At 38.6% G+C, this 16529-nt stretch overlaps 1 long non-coding RNA gene across 2 annotated transcripts in view; it reads right to left on the reverse strand.

Annotated features, from left to right (window-relative positions):
- Nucleotides 1-317: 317 nt before the first annotated feature.
- Nucleotides 318-16529, reverse strand: part of LOC306652325 — a 61778-nt gene continuing 45566 nt past the window's right edge. The window contains exons 1-3 of one of the 2 annotated variants that reach the window (XR_013761355.1): nt 4271-4497; nt 1105-1121; nt 318-659 (exon numbers count right to left, since the gene is read on the reverse strand). This is a non-coding gene — a long non-coding RNA (uncharacterized lncRNA). Of the gene's footprint in view, nt 660-1104; nt 1122-4270; nt 4498-16529 lie in introns of those variants that run through there. The other variant, XR_013761354.1, reaches the window with a different exon arrangement.

Raw genomic sequence — 16529 nt, forward strand, 5'->3', positions numbered from 1 at the left:
CAAAACATATTTAAGAATGAGAAAAGATAAAGTTTTTTTGATTAGTCAACTATCTTTTTTAAGAATTGTATCTCACTGGGTACAGAGCAAGATTCCTAAAGTTGAAAAGAAGTTAAGAATTCTTTTAGCCTTTCCAACACTGAATCGTGGCCTGAGGATAGAGGGTAACTGGGACATTAAAGATGAAAGAACTGTTAAGAGGTTCAAAGAAAACAAGCAAATATAAAAGAAAGAGAAGAAACAATTGTGAACTGTAGGAAAAGCAAAGGTTACATAGAAAGTCAGTTTTTTCTTTGTGACTTTGTGACTTTCTATGTGACTTTGCTGTGAATAATATTTATATAGTCATAATAAAATAAATGCTAAATTTTCCTCTTTTCAAAAAGTCTGTATTACTTCAAAAGGTTTCTGAGAGTCAGAAATCCAGAAGCTGCTTAGAGGTGCCAGGTCTCTCAGGAGGTTGTGGTCAAAATGTCTGATAAGGCCATTGTCCTCTTGAAAGTTTGACTGGAACCAGAGTATCCATTTCCAAGATGGCTTCCTCCAATATCTGTTGGCAGGACAGCCTCATTTCCTTTCCTGTTGGCTGGAGGACTCGGTTCAAAACCATCTGAGCCTTTACACAGGGTGCCTGAGTGTCCTCATGACATGACAGTTGGCTTTCCCAGAGCAAGTTGTCAGACATAGAAAAAGAAAGAGAGAAGGCAGAATGGAAGCTACAGTCTCCTTTATAACCAAATCTCAGAAATCTCACCATCTCTTCCACTGTTTTCTTATTTGTTAAAATAAACTCACTAAGTCTAGCCCATGTGAAGAAAGAGATCTGTATTAGGTTCCACCTCTTGAAGGGAGACATATCAAAGACTTATTGACATTTCTAAACAAGTGCACCTATTACTACAGAGAATCCAACAGAAGATGAGTACAATTTATTATAATTAATACGAAACTTAAACTTACAAGGTTGCCAGAAGCAGAATCGATATAAAAAATTCAATTGTATTTTTATGAGTCAGTAAAAAAATATGATTTTTAAAATACATTATTAATTTAAGGAAATACTCAAATGTTAAAATAACATGACTAGGAATGTAGAGCACTTACCTGGCACAGTTGGAGTCCTAGGTTCGATCCCCAGCACTACAAAAAAAGTAAATAAGCAAATTAGTAACTCCCAAATTGATCTATAAATTTCTGTCATATTTGATACACTGATTCTTAAATTTTCATTGAAGAGAAGAGGCTTACAAATAATCAAAAAATATTTAGGAAGGGAGAGTGGGTACAGGATAGCCCCGGGGATCAAAATAGACCCAATTATGTGCATTTATGAATATGTGTAAATGAACCCCACTAATATGTAAAACTATAATGCACTAATAGAAATATAAATTTAAAATAATTGAAAATTAATAAACTAGAGAAACTAGTTTATTAATGTCTGATTGCATTAGGTTTATACACCAGAGAGCCTAGGACACACTAGGAAACTGCCAGAGAGTTAAGACTGTTTTCCAGTATGAGGGATTTAGCCAAACTACAAAGTTCTGTTATTTAATTCTGCACATAGACAAGATTCTAGGCCTAGTAGTCAGTTTATTTCTCTTGTATCCATAGGTTCCTAGGGCAAAGGGCAATGTGCACATACTACTAAGGGTGATGAGAAAGAACAGCCCTTAAAAATGTGTGCATGAGGGAGATCCAAGATGGTGGACAAGAGGGTGACTGCATCTCCCATCGCTTCAGAACTCAGGATTCAAGAAGGGGAGGTATTGAGAGATTTGGACCAACATAAAGCCACAGGATGAGTCTCTCCAACTGGGTGAAGCTCAGCCTGTGCGGCAGGCCCAGACAGTAGACAGCTTTTCGGAGCAGGGCAGGGTAGCGAGAGTTTTCCCCAAGCAGCCCTTCTCCCTCCAGCAGGAGGTGTGATCCACAGCCAGCTTCTAGAAGAATGCCTTCCCAGTGAGAGTTTTTCTGCACAGAGCCAACCCCAAGCCCTGGAACCAGCGGTGGGCCCTGGCCCGCAGGTGGCTTCTCAGATCAGGGCAGGGCAGTGAGAGACTTCCCAAGCAACCCTGCTCCCTCCCACGACAGGCATGGTCCACAGTCAGGTTCGCAGAGCAGACCCACCCAGTGAGAGCTTTTCCGCACAGAGCAGAACCCAAGCCCTGAACCTAGCAGTGGGCCCGGCCCACAGGCAGCTTCTGGGACCAAGGCAGGATAGGGAGAGGCTTTCCCCTGAGCAGCCCAGCTCCCTCAGGAGGGGGCAGGCCCTGTCTAGAGCCAGCTTCCAGGAGCAGGACCACCCAGTGAGAGGATTTCCACGCAGAACCAGCCCCCAGCCCAGGACCCAGTAGCGGGCTAGGGGCAGCTTTCTTCGGAAGCACTGCATTATCAACTTCCTCCAAGACTTCAGGCTACTGAAGGCTGGGAGGTGATATACTGGAAATCTACAGGGATACTATAAGACAATAGAGGAAATCTGAGTCCCACTGATATCAGACCAATATGAGAAAACAAGGGAAGAAAATGTCCCAAACAAACCTAGAAACTTTATCAATAAAACCCAATGATAGCACAGCAGAAGAAATGTCAGAAAGGGAGTTCAGAATGTACATAATTAAAACAATCAGAGAAACAAACGAGGAGATGAAAGAGCAAATGCAGGCATTGAAGGAGGAGATGAAAGAGCAAATGCAGGCATTAAAGGATCGCACCAATCAACAGTTAGAATAGCAAATACGGGAAGCAAAAGATCATTTCAATAAAGAGTTAGAGATACTGAAAAAAAACAAACAGAAATTCTTGAAATGAAGGAAACAATAAACCAAGTTAAAAACTCCATAGAAAGCATAACCAATAGGATAGAACACCTGAAAGACAGAACCTCAAACATTGAAGACAAAATATTTAATCTTGAAAACAAAATTGACCAAACAGAAAAAATGGTAAGAAATCATAAAAAGAATCTACAAGAATTATGGGATATCATGAAAAGGCCAAATTTAGGAATTATTGGGATTGAGGAATGCTTAGAGAAACTATCCAAAGCAATGAACAATATTCAATGAAATAATATCAGAAAATTTCCCAAATCTGAAGAATGAAATGGAAAACCAGGTACAAGAGGCTTATAGGACTCCAAATAGACAAAATTACAACAGACCCACACCAAGGCATATTATTATGAAAATACCTAACATACAAAATAAAGACAGAATTTTAAAGGCTGCAAGAGAAAAGAGTCATATTACATTCAGGGGGAAGCCAATAAGAATATCAGCAGATTTTTAAATCCAGACCCTAAAAGCTAGAAGAGCCTGGAACAACATTTACCAAGCCCTGAAAAAAAATAGATGCCAACCAAGAATCTTATAACCAGCAAAACTTACTTTCACATTTGACGACGAAATAAAATCCTTCCATGATAAACAAAAGCTAAAAGAATTTACAAAAAGAAAGCTGGCATTACAGAACATTCTCAGCAAAGTATTTCATGAGGAAGAGATGAAAAACAATGATGCAATCAGCAATGGGAGGAACTAGCCTAAAGGAATAGCCAAATAAAGGAGAAATCAATCATGTCAAAAAACAAAAATGAGTCAAGTGAGTGGGAATAAAAATCATATTACAATAATAACCCTGAATGTTAATGGCCTGAACTCATCAATCAAAAGACATAGACTGACAGATTGGATTAAGAAGAAAAATCCAACAATATGCTGCCAGCAAGAGACTCATCTCATAGAAAAAGGTACCCACACCTTTAACAAAGGGGAGCTACCAAAAACCTTTAGCAAACATTCTTAAAAAGAGATTATTCAAGCCGTCTTAACTAAAGTCAAGATCAGGCAAGTTTGCCTCCTTTAATACCCGCTAGGCCAGGCTATAGTCAATTTAAGGAGACAGTACAGTAGACTGGTTAAAAACTCAGGTTGTGGTTCTGGATTGCCTGAGTGTATGTTCTGGCCAGCTGACTAAACTTGAGTTAGCAAATCACCTTTCTATCTCTCACTATATTCACTTTTAAAATACATAGTAGTACCTAAACCTCATGTGTTGGCTTAGAGGATTAAATGTGCTAAAGCATTCAAAGCACTTAGAACACCCTGCACATCCTAAGTACTGAATAAAATATACGGAGGTGACAAAACACTTTTTTCCCCAATTTTTCATTTCTTTAAAAGAGACTATTTTAAAGCACAATTAATAACAGTTGTATCTATTCCAGTAAATCCCCCCCCCCCTTTTTTTTTGGTTCACTCACCTTGGGTAGAAATTCCCTTTCTTGGCTTCCACCTGCAGAGCAGCAAGGAAAGTGACCTCCTTTATTCTGCCATCTTGCTTTTCAGGATTTACATCTTAATTTAGAAGGTCCTCCTCTTAGAGCAGTGAGAGGACAGCACTGACAGCCACAACACACCTTTCAGGGAAGTAGCTGAAATGCCAGAAAGCCTAGGCTGCACACAAGCCTCGAGTGCCCTGGGCAGCTGAGAAGTGAAAGTCCAAGGGTGAGGGCGCTACAAGATGGAGCAGGAGCAATAACAGGCACTGACGCTCCAGCGCTCCCAGCAGTTGCAGTGACAGGCTCGCACCTGGGGTGGGGCATACAACTGGGCGGAGTGAGCACCCTGCTGGCGTGCGGACACAAGGGGTTGCGGCAGAAGAACCGCGCAGGCACGGCGGTGGCTGGGAGGCAGGAACGCACAAGACTCTGAGGAGGAGGTAGCGTCTGCGCCCCTGCGAGGGAGATCCTGGAAGGTGGACATGATGGAGGACTGTGAGTACGTTGGAGGGCGTGAAAAGGGTTTGGGATGGTGACGGTGGTAGTTGTTGATTCAGAAATGGTGGGATATTCCTAAGACATATTGAGCTCCCCACCAGCCACTGCCCATCTCCCCGGCGAGCACTCCTGGTCCACCTCAGGGCTCTCAGCTGCACAGCCCCAGACCCTCTGGGTGTTGCCGTGGTAAAACAGCCGTCCTCTCCCCTTGCATGCGCGTGGCTCTGGAAGGCGCAACGGGGAGTTTCCACTGGGACCGTGCGCACCCGGGTCTGCTTGGGGGCTTTCCCAGGCCCAACAGTGGGCAGAACCATGGCTTCTTGCCGAGGGCGGGAAAACACGATGACCTGAGGATGATTTATCGCCCAGGGTGGAGTCTGCTTGTCACCCGCAGAAGATGAAATTGCCAGGTGAAGGCAACCCTGACTCCCAGAGGTTGGCCCCCTGAAGTTCATGCAGCAGACACTAGACCAGATAAACCGTGGTCCACTGGGCAGCTCAGTTGCATCACTGGAGAGCCTTTTCCCTGCTTATGCATCTCACTACCCAGATGGCTTGGCTCTCACGGCCCCACCTACTTCAGGAGGTGAAGGCGAGTCTTTAAACACATGCCATGTCAAACGGAGGGGTTTTCGGGTTCATCAGCGGCCAAGTGAATTTGTTGAAAACTTTATAGTTTTTCTCACTATCGGGGTCTGTTAATCTGGTTAATAGTAAATAAAAATCTGGTCGGCAGTAAATGTTAAGCTGTCACACCTGGTTTCTGACCCATCTATCCCTTTCATGAGCAGCTAGGGATTATTAGTATAACCCGTTGTTTGTGTTTTGTTTTCCTCCCAAATTCATGTGTTCATTTTAAATTCTTAAAAAAATTTTTTTTGACTTAAAGTAGCTGTTTCCAAACACCTTAATATTAGCGTTAATTGTCCAACTTTTAAAAAGTCACTCACGTCACTTCCCTGCTTAAGACCATCCAAAAACACACTGTCTCTTCACAATTAAAATCAGTTTTTACAATAGCCTGCAGGCCTGACACTTTTTTTTCCCTGCTATAATCCCATTTACTAATTTTTCTGTGCCCAGTCCAGCCTCAAAAGATTCATTGCTGTTCCTTCACTGATCTACATGTAAGCTCATTTGAGGACCTGTTTACTTTTGTTCCCTCTGCCTGAAGTGTGCTTCTCTCAGTTCAGTTACTTTTTAGGTCTTTGCTCAAATAACACCTCCTCAGTGAATTCCTATTTTCCTAAATGTATTTTTTTAATATACTTTTATTTATTTACTTTTATGTGGTACTGAGGAATGAATCCAGTGCCTCACAACTGCTAGACGAGCACCCTACCACTGAGCCACACCCCAGCACTAAATGTATTCTTAATTCAATTAAGCTCCACAAATTTGTCCATTTTCCTCTCTCTTAGAAACAGATTTTTAAATAGTCCTTAGCATGTTCTAGGTCCTCAACAAACACTTACTAAATGAATTGATGAAAACCTACAGATTTTTTCAGTGACAAGGATTCTGTGAAAAGATATTTTTGCCTTTTGCTGTTGAGTGCAGTTTTCTAATGAAAGATCAATTATAATACTGAACTTTGGGTTTATGTAATACTTTTCCTCCAATATTTTTAGCAATGTGTCATACATTTGTTATTTTAATATCTGATGTAGATAATAGCAGATATTAAGACAAATTGAGGATATTATACAGGAGGAAATTGACTTAGCCCAAACCACATAGAGAGTTGGAGGAATGCTTTTATGTCATATATCTAGTTATTTCTTTTCTTCTATTGAAATTACCTGTCCTTCCAAAAATGTGAATTAAGTGTTCAGTTGATCCTTCAACAATTATATAAGTAGTACCAAACTATCTCTTAGGAAGTAGATACCACTGAGAATTTGTACACCAGCCATTTTGCAAATCTTTCCTTTTGCTATGAAAATTTAAATGCACTGAGATAATGAAAGTTGAATTGTGCCCAAAGTCTAATTATTTTTCATAAGGTGTGCATTGCCATTCTGGATGTTTACTTCTCTTGTATGTCTTTCCTAGTGATTTTTTTTTAACAGACTTTTCTTTAGGTAAAGGCTGTTATATAAGAATTCCCTGTTTCTAGTACGGAATATGGCCTACCATAGTTTAAGTACTCAGTAATGTTGAATGAGAAAATGATGTCCTACTTTTCCAGTCAACTTTCTAAAATTGTTTTTGGTTAGGAGCAGTGAATAGGTCATTCCTATATTAAAGATATTGGTAAAGTAAAATACTTTGGCAAACAATTTTTTGTCCTACAAAACTCTAATTTTGATAAAAACTAAAAGGTTATAAATGACTTTCAGGCTGTATTAATTCCCTTTCATTTATTACTAAAGCAGAAGATGAAGTTGCCATTAGAGAAATGGAAAAAAAAAATCACAAGGATTTTCAGAGAAGTTTGTAAATTTTCAAATTGCTCTGAAAATTGAATTTCACTTTTGGAAAATCACAGCCTCTCAGTTCCTTTTCCCAGTTATTTTTTTACAATGCAAATCTTGAAGTTTCTTAACTCATCCCTCTGATTCTCTTAATCACTTTCATTACATAAAGAATTTTCTTTGAATGTGCTACTAAACAAAAATGGGGATCATCATAGTAGTATGTATTTGTTGAAATTACTCAACTATGATTCCTTTTCATTTTGTGAAACATCAGGGAATACTTTCCTTTCTTTCTCTTCTTCTCTACAGTCCCCTTGATTCAGGCCTTTATTAGTAACACTTGAGGAGACTCTCAAAATACTTGTTTTCCTCATTCTCCTGACCCTCCGTGCTTTTAACCACATGTGGACAACTGTAGTTACATCATTTACCCCATGGAATAACCTTTCAGGACACCTTTTTGCGTGATTAATTCATTTAATGCATAACGTAGTGTTCCAAGTCCTGAAAATGTGTCCCAACCTCTGTCTTTCTAACTTTTCCTCCTCCAGTGTATGTCCTGTTTACTGAGACAGGGAGCAAGTTAGTATGCACCCTGAGGGGACAACTAAGATGATGAGGGGTTTTTAGCTATGGAGGGACTTAGAACAACTTTGCTCTTGGGAATTGAATCTAGTGAACCTTGTAACTTTGAGATTGTCATCATTTTTGGTATTATCAGTAAGAAAGAGTGATGAGTGATGCTTAGTTGAGGGGGAGGGAATAACAGGAGGTGTTCTGATTCATGTTGGAGATTAAGGTTATGTGAACATTCAGGAAAATATTTGCGGGGAGAGGGGGCAGAGGTGCTGCTGAAATGAAAACAAAATGTGACATTCTGGGGCATACTAATACCCTCTTCACAATGTGTAAAAGAAAGCCAACAGAATGTCTAGTTTAAAACAAATCATCACTAATGTAAACAAGAAACAATTTCTTTAAGATCAAAGGAAGGAGACTGCAGCTGAAGAGAAATTGGAATGAGTAAAACTATTGGGAATTTTCTGTAAAATGACAATTGAGGTGACTGTGAAGTGGTGTGTGAATGTATTTCCCCCCTCCTTTTTAAATAAAAGACTAAGGGGAACCAAGTAGGGGGAAAAGGAATTTGCTGTCTTGGAACTCAGTATGATGAGACAATTAATATACAGAAATGACTTTGGTTTTCAGACTTTATGGCAGAATTTGTTACGGGTGAAAATAAGGGATCTCTCTGTAAAAACCTAGAGAAAATGCAGTATTCCTATGTGTAGTAATATACAACAATATATTTTAAAAATAATTCCTCAATACAGCATTATAGGTAAAATGGAGTATAAACATATCTTTTTAGTGTGTCCATTAACAAAATTCATAGAAAGGATCAAATACCTATCAACCTTATTGAATCTACCCTGGAAAAAGTCATTGTATTTATAAAGTTCAAGGTAGTATCGATAATAAAAAATTTTTAATATTAGTTTGAAAGGATATCCCTTACTTTTATCTTATTAAACTTGAGAAATTGTGTAGCAGAGAAACAGTTTCTGGAAACATTTTTTTTTCATGAAATTCAATATATGTATTCTTTGAGAAGTCTCATAAAAACAAAATGCACAGCATGTATGTGGTGATAAAACCATCTAAAAATTTGATGAGGCATCCTACCCAGTCTACAAATGATACTTCTGTACTCTGCAATTTTCAATGATGAGGTTTTTTTTCTTTTTACTTTTTTTCTTGTTTCCTTACTTATAAGTCCTGCTGCAACTGCATCTTTGGGGTCCTGGATCAACAAGGACACTCAGTACAAATGATCATTGGGATTCAGGAGAGGTAGCTTTTTTTCCTTCAGTTTAAAAAACTTTCTTAGGGTTGTAGGATTTGCAAAGACTCCCTTGCATAAATGGCATAATTTTATTTTCAGTTTCAAGAGTCCTATCATTTGAATCAATGGATTTGAAGTGAAAGATCCTTTAAATCTAGAGATCTGTGTTTTAAAACCATTCAAGTGTAATATGTATTCTTTTATCATTTTAGGAGTATGGTTTTGCCATGTTCTGTTTATGGGATAATTTACTTTGATATGTTAATCTAAACTCATCTCGGTCATGTTCATTTTTTTATTTCAGTCTTCTATCAAAATGAATTGTGGTGTATTACAGATAATCAATTGCAAAAAAAATTTCTGTTATACTGCATTTTTGGCAGAGTTTGAAGAATGAAATCCGAAGCAGGACGGCAAGTTCAAGTCCCACCTCAACATTTTGGAGAAGCCCTAAGCAACTAAGCCAGACCCTGTCTCAGAATATTTACGGAGGGGTTGGAGATGTAGCACTGTGGTAAGCACCCTGCATTCAGTCCTCCAAAAGAGTAAAGTTTAACCTGTGCATGGATTCTTTTTACACCATCCCAAAGAAATGAGACTCTAGCCTCAACTTAAGTGCTTTTCAGGTTAAGTAGCTCATACCTAGAAAAGCAACTCTTTACTGTTGGACATTTTAAACATTTTTCTTATTTAAGCCAGAATCTGCTCTCCCTTAATGCTTGACCATTGTTCACACTTTATCCCACTTGGGAAGTGAATATCCAGTCTGGCCCGTCCTGCCTGGAGCAGCCTTTCAGACTTTCTGATGGTGGCTCTAGTACCAACGCTGCTCCCTGCCAAGACATTTTGTTCCATTTTCAAACATAATAAGGTTAAACGTCCCAGCACATTTATTTGGCCTAATAAAACAGGACCTCTAGCCTTCCTCACCAACTACTCTTATTGCTGTATATGTCACAGTTGTTTCTTTGAACTGAAAGCAGTATTCCAGACACAGTCTGACCAACATCTAACCATGAGAGCTTATTGCCTTCCTTGATTTGCTTGTGCCATAGAAATATATCACCTATAGAGGACCTGTATCCTGCAGCTTCAGCCACCTGCAGTAGAGCCAGAGATGAAAAAAGCAAAAGCTGTTTGTGAAATTAAGATATATGTAGCAAACCTCATTAAAGTTTCTGGATCCTTGTGTTACTTGTACACAGTTCCTGCTTGCTTGTCTGGTTTTCCTGGAGCTGTCAGATGATTAGAAGGGGCAAATTGGAAGTGGGGCAAAAAAACTCTGATAACTTAAAGAGGTGACAGCTGTCAGAAAACAGGGGGCCAGGAATGGAGACACTAAAAAAGTGCAGCTGTCTGGCACTGTTTAATGTAGACTTGAAAACACAGCTGTGTGAGTCTTGATAGTACCTGAAATTTACTGTGTTACAACACAGTCAAGATAAGTCTGGACCCCTATTTATTTTCACAATTAACTGTTTGAACTTAAAATGACACTTGACATTTGTCTTTGTTAGGGTTTGTTTGTTTCAGCTGGTTGAATCAGTTTGTTAAAATTGTTCTGAGTCTTGGTGTTGTCACTCAAAATACTCAGAGGTTTTCTTATATGCAGATTTAGTAAGCATGTCTTCTGCCTCTCCTGAAATTATTCTTAAAATGAGAACAAGAGGAAAACCTAGTAGCATTCCACAACTTATTAGCACATTGGTCACTTTTTCTGGACATGGTTATTTAGTGTTTTTCTGTATGAATGTTGTTACTCTGTTGTTCAGGACCAAATTTACCTTTTGGTTGAGACATTTTCCTACTATTTATGTATATGACTTTATTACAAGGTGTATTTTAAAGGACTTAAGGATTGTGGCATGACTAGACTAACCCTATTGTGGTATCAGTCTTCTTTGCAGTCTGTAGTTCCTAGACCCTCATTTTTGGAGCATTTGAGAAATTTGCTTGGTTCCATCTTCCTAAACCCTTCCAAATTGAGTAAGATTGTGTGTGTGTTTTAAGTTAATCTCCAAGATAGCATCATATCCCCACTTTGTATTTTCAGTTCACATGGACCCTTATTTTCTCAAATAAAATTTTAACTTTGAATTATGAGTTCTTGGACATAGATTTTTGTGCCTTTACTTTGATAATGTAAGGAAAATACTTCTTTAAGCTATCTTTATTGGAAGGAAGAAGTTTAGTTAAATTTGAAGAGATTGGAGCTGGTTTTGTGCTTTGACTTGGTCACTAGAATAATTAAACCTGAGGAACTTTGTTCATTGTTACTTATGGGAATCTGTAGTGGTGGAGAATGGTGCTGTTTCCTTCTCAATCATTTTTTACATTAGTTTTCTACCCAGTTACTCTGGGATTGAAGTAAACTGTTCATAACAGTCTTGAAGCCTGTTCGAACACAAGAGTGATAATATTTGATAACAATTTTCTTTGAATGATTACAGAAAAGTTGGTGATTCAGGTGAAAATATATCTAATGTATCTCTCCTCAAAGCAAAGTTCCTACATTAGTGAGGATGATTACTCCCAAGGGCTTCTTGGTGTTTCATGAGAGCCTGAAACTCCTGTTCCTACTGTAGAACATGTGAGCCTTGTCCCCAGCAGCATGTCACCCCTCTTCCCAGAGGTTGAGGTGAGAGAAATCCCGTGCCCAGGTTCTTGAGAAGGGTGGAGTTAATGGCATAGGAGTGACTACATGGGGTTCATCTCGTGGGTCTTGTGAAGGGCATAGATTTGCTTCCAAATGGCAGCCCACACTGGCATCCTTGCTGACAGTGCTGGCTCTAGGGTGAGCAAATGAATAATTTGAGATCATAAAGAAAGCTTATCCACTGTTGAAAGTTTGTTGTACTTTCAAGAGTATTTTGTTTATGTTGCCATATGATAGGAGAGAGAGATAACAGACTTCTGAAACAGCTACTGTTATTTGTTAAATTAACTCTATAGTGTTTTCCTCTGGTGACATTATTCTTCTTAGCATTATTTTAAAATTAGTCTCCATGTTTTATTTGTACCTCATAATCTAAGGTATCCTTTGGTATCACTTGTGTACAAATGGTATTTTGAAGAGAAAAGCTATGAAATGTTCTGTTAGTCATTGTAACATAAAATATCAGAACATAATATTTTGACAATAATCTGAAATTTTTCTTGTTTTATTGCCTGTCTCTCCATTATGCTTCAGTTGAGTAAATCTCTTCTATGTTTCATATTCTTCACTTTTTTTATTACACATTGTAATTACTTTCAGCCTTTCTGGTTTTTTTTAAACTAAAACCACCCATTGCTGCATGAGTGACTCCTCCTGTGTGCTCCCTCCACCAGTCCATGCTCCACCACGTGTCCCAGGGTTAATGGGCTCTTTCCAGTCTTGTCTCATAATTTTCCTATTGATTTCAGTTTGCTTTTGATACCTCCTTTTAATGCCATATTTACTGGCCAAACCTCACAACTTCTTTATTAGCCCTTTATGCTGCATGACAAGTAAGAGTATTTAAATTATTTAAAATCACATAGCATTTGGTTTGCTTGACAAGTCTATAAGAACCAGTAGCTAATGATTCTTTGTCACTTGAAGTTAGATCTGTTGGTAGAGTCCAAGCATGGCATGGTGCTTGTGCTGGAAAAGGCTCCTGTATGCCCAAGCCCAAAAAAACTAGTGAAAGATTGCTGTCATTTTCCTCTTGGGTTTTTACAGAATCAATATATGAAAGTAAAATGAATCATGACACAAACAAGGCTTGGGAACATAAGAAAATGTAAGTTTCAGTCTTTCATGTGCAACACAGAAACCCCACAAAAGGTAATTACTGCATATAGTTTATTTTGACATCAACAAAGGGAAGTTTTCCTGCTTTAGACCAACCACTGGCCACCTCAGACACTGTCAGATTTAGGTGAGAGAAGCAAGCAGCCAAAAATAAATAGGCTTGCCCTGTCAGTCCCTTGCCTTGACACTTGAGTCAACTTTGGTGAAGTTACTGTTTTTATCAGCAGTTCTATCTGGAACAGAGACAGTGGATCATCAAAATTCACCAGATAACCCCCAATTCAGTTTTAGCCATTAGTGTAGATTGCCTTCATCTCTGTATATTTGCCAGAGCTTCTCTAACATAGCAGAGTTGGTTGCTTTCATTTTCACCTCCTCTCCACCTTACTGGGTTTTGTGTTGATGTCAGAGAAATGACCAGAAGTCAGGAGGGAGAATGTACTTGGAATAATTTACAAAAATGTTGACAAGCTCCTTAGTTATTATAAGTTAATGCACATTTATCACCAAAGCATGCATCAAGGACATCAGCAATTACTCAGACATGTAATACTTAAATTGGGAAACTTGGAAGAGCATCTGGCATACTTGGTTGATGCACTGAGAACCTGTGGTCCCTGGAACAACAGTAGCATTGGGAATGTAGATAAGGGTCACAAGCTCTAAAGTGGGCTCCAGTAGTTGGATTTTGATGCACACCTCAGTTTGGTAACTACTCTGTTCTAATCATAGGACATACTATTAGAGGATTGCTAGTAAATGATTATGGAAAATTCTATTCTTTCTGTTCTATTTTGTAATTGATGCCTTTTAATAGAACTTTTGAATTTTAATTTGCAGTACTTCAATTTTCTTTCAAGTCAGTTGACATTTCATGTTTTCTTTTTGTAGTAATTCTCTAAAATTTAGGGTCTAAATGAGATGATTTGGTATGTTTTAATCCTTATGTGGGTTAATTTGTCATTTTCAGCTCTCAAGTGGGTGTATCTTTTGGCAGTTTTTAAACAATTCCTATTTGGTTCATAGAATTTCAGAAATGTGTGACCAACATAAAGTATAGACGAATCAATCTCATACTGAAAATAAACCACTTTGGGTTTAACAAATTCAGGAGAGGCTTTGGAGCATGTGGTACTACTTGAAGCCTGATTCTGAGACTCCCATGCTAGCATATGACTTAACAGCTTTCAAGACTTTGTTGTGTATCATTTGAGTTAACACAGGTCAGATGCACTTGGTTACATAAATTATATCTAAGGACTAACAAAAGGTGATATCGACAGATTTATGTTCATTTTTCAGTGTCCCCCCCTTATTTGGTCAGTGCTTAAGGGCATAATGATTTCCAGATCCCTGAAGATTTCAGACATACTTGATATGTAATTTTCAGTTTTTTTCTTCATAATGTATGCTAAGATTCAAGATAGAGATTATGTATGTAAGTCTAATAGTTTTACCTAATAAGAGTAATCTAGATTTTATTGTTTCATTTCTCTCTGTCATTTAAAAGTACACAGTTTGGATCCAAACACATGGAAAACTTGAAATTGAAATTGTTCACATAGATATTGCAGGTCAAAGTCAAGTTGAATCTGCACTAAGTAAAATCCCAGTTGATGGCATTTTATTGTGTCCCATTTTACACGTAAAAATGATTTTCTTTCTTTCCTATATGACCTTCATTTTCACACTAAAATAAGCTTGGAGCTCAGCCTCAGCAAAGAGACAGACACAGAGAGAAGACAACTTGTTTCTGTGTGAATCATGCCTGTGTGTAAGTGATTCATTTTAAGAAATTTCGGCATATCTGGTTTACATAGGTGTGTGTTTTCATTGAAGAAAGATTGTTTACAAGAGTCTTCTCTCTTGAGTTCCTTTACAATGAGACCTTTATACTTTTCAAGTGTGTTTAAGGCAGAATTTTAATTTCTACAAAGTTTTGAGTAACTGAGCTAAGGCTATGGTTATTATTCATGGAAAATATTTCATGTGCAGTACCTTAAGTTAACTGTTTATCTTTCTATTTTGATCACTATTTTTTTTTAATTTAAAAAAAAAATTTTGGTGCAGTGCTTGGGATTGAACCCAGGGCCTTGTGCTTACAAGGCAAGCACTCTACTGACTGAGCTATCTCCCCAGCCTTTGATTACTATTAAATGTAAATATTTGTTCTTCAGGCCTTTGGCTTAAATTTTTGCCGAAAAAACACTCCACATGCCAAATTAAGACCCTTATATTTTGTTGCTGAGGTTTGTGAATATTAACTCAGATCTTATTTTATGGCGTGGCAAGTACCAGGTGGACTTGCAGGTCACCTTTACAGATTTTTTTTACCAATGAATATAACCAGTAATCTCTTTTTGCTAATCCAGAGAGCCAAAGCTTTGGGAAAGCAGTAGCATCCCTTGTTTTGTCAGGTCAAGCATAATGTGTTCAGTCAGCATCACCTTCCTTTATTATTTTTAGTGTTTATTCTCTGACCTTATTAGTAGTGTCAGCTGAACAGAAATGACTCTACACTGATGTGTCATTTTGCATTGAAATATGAAGTTAAACCTAAAACAAATGTCCCTGTCCTTTGCTCAGATATCACAAGAATCAGAGTTGACATCAGGGACAATATGCCTGATTGGTCTGCACACTGCTAGAGCCCCTTCCCTATTTAGAAGAGCAAATACTGAGAAGGACCTTCTTCAAATTTAGTTGTTCTGTGATTTGAAGTTATTTTAATTTTAAGGTTATTTCTACCCTTGAAATTATATATGGAATCTTTTTTTAAACCTCAGAAGTGAGGGTCATTCAAATGAGATGTCTGTGTTAATGTCTTTTCTTTCTCTCAGTGTCTTTTCTAGCCATGTTTTTCTTTATGTGACAGATGATGATAGAAAGAACAATACCTGAGAGTAATGAATGAGTCAGTTTACAGATCTGAAATCATTGGTCACAAGAACTCTGTGGCACCTTGGGGACAGGATACCCTGGAGAACGCTTTCAGTTGTTTTGGTGTTTGAAACACTGTGGTGGCCAATCAGAATAGTTCCACTGATCTGATCTTACTGCTTGCAGGTTTGCAGTTGCTGTTGTTCACTAACAGAGTGAGGGGCACCTTTGGTTTTGCTGGGGACATGAAAGCAGTTCTTTGTTCTTGTGCTAAGGAAAGATTGCTGTGGGTAGAGTGACTCGAGTGAGGCAGGTTATATAGAATCCCGGAGGCCCTAGTTCTCTTCCTTCCCTCCCAGGGCCTCTGGAACAGAGTGAAGGGTCTACTGGCCTGAGAACACCGCAAGACAGTGCCAAAGGGGGGCTCTGGTGGCAACTTTGTACATGCAGAGGCCACAGGTGGTTCTGGGTGAGTGGTGGTTGGTGCTCTTCTGGGTAGGCAGTGGAAGAAATGGTTTGGCCTGTCCTTGTGGGTCAGTGGAGATGTGGCCAAGACATATGTACTGAAATGAGATTACCTTCAAACTGAGGTTCTGAGGCTCTGCCAATTTTATCTTGGACAGGTTATGTGACCCTCTACACTTTCATTACTTCATGTAAAGTAAAGGCTAATTGTCCCTCAGGGTAACATGTGAGTACGTAAAACAGTACAGTTCATGTAAATCACTGCTGTCCTTAGTAACTGGCGTGGTGGAGTTCTGAGAGTCCACATCTACCCAGCCTCATGTGGGACTGTGTACTCACCTGTTTGTGCATGCTTTT

Source organism: Sciurus vulgaris (assembly GCF_902686455.1).
Source record: "Sciurus vulgaris genome assembly, contig: HiC_scaffold_177_arrow_ctg1, whole genome shotgun sequence".
Lineage (NCBI taxonomy): Eukaryota > Metazoa > Chordata > Mammalia > Rodentia > Sciuridae > Sciurus > Sciurus vulgaris.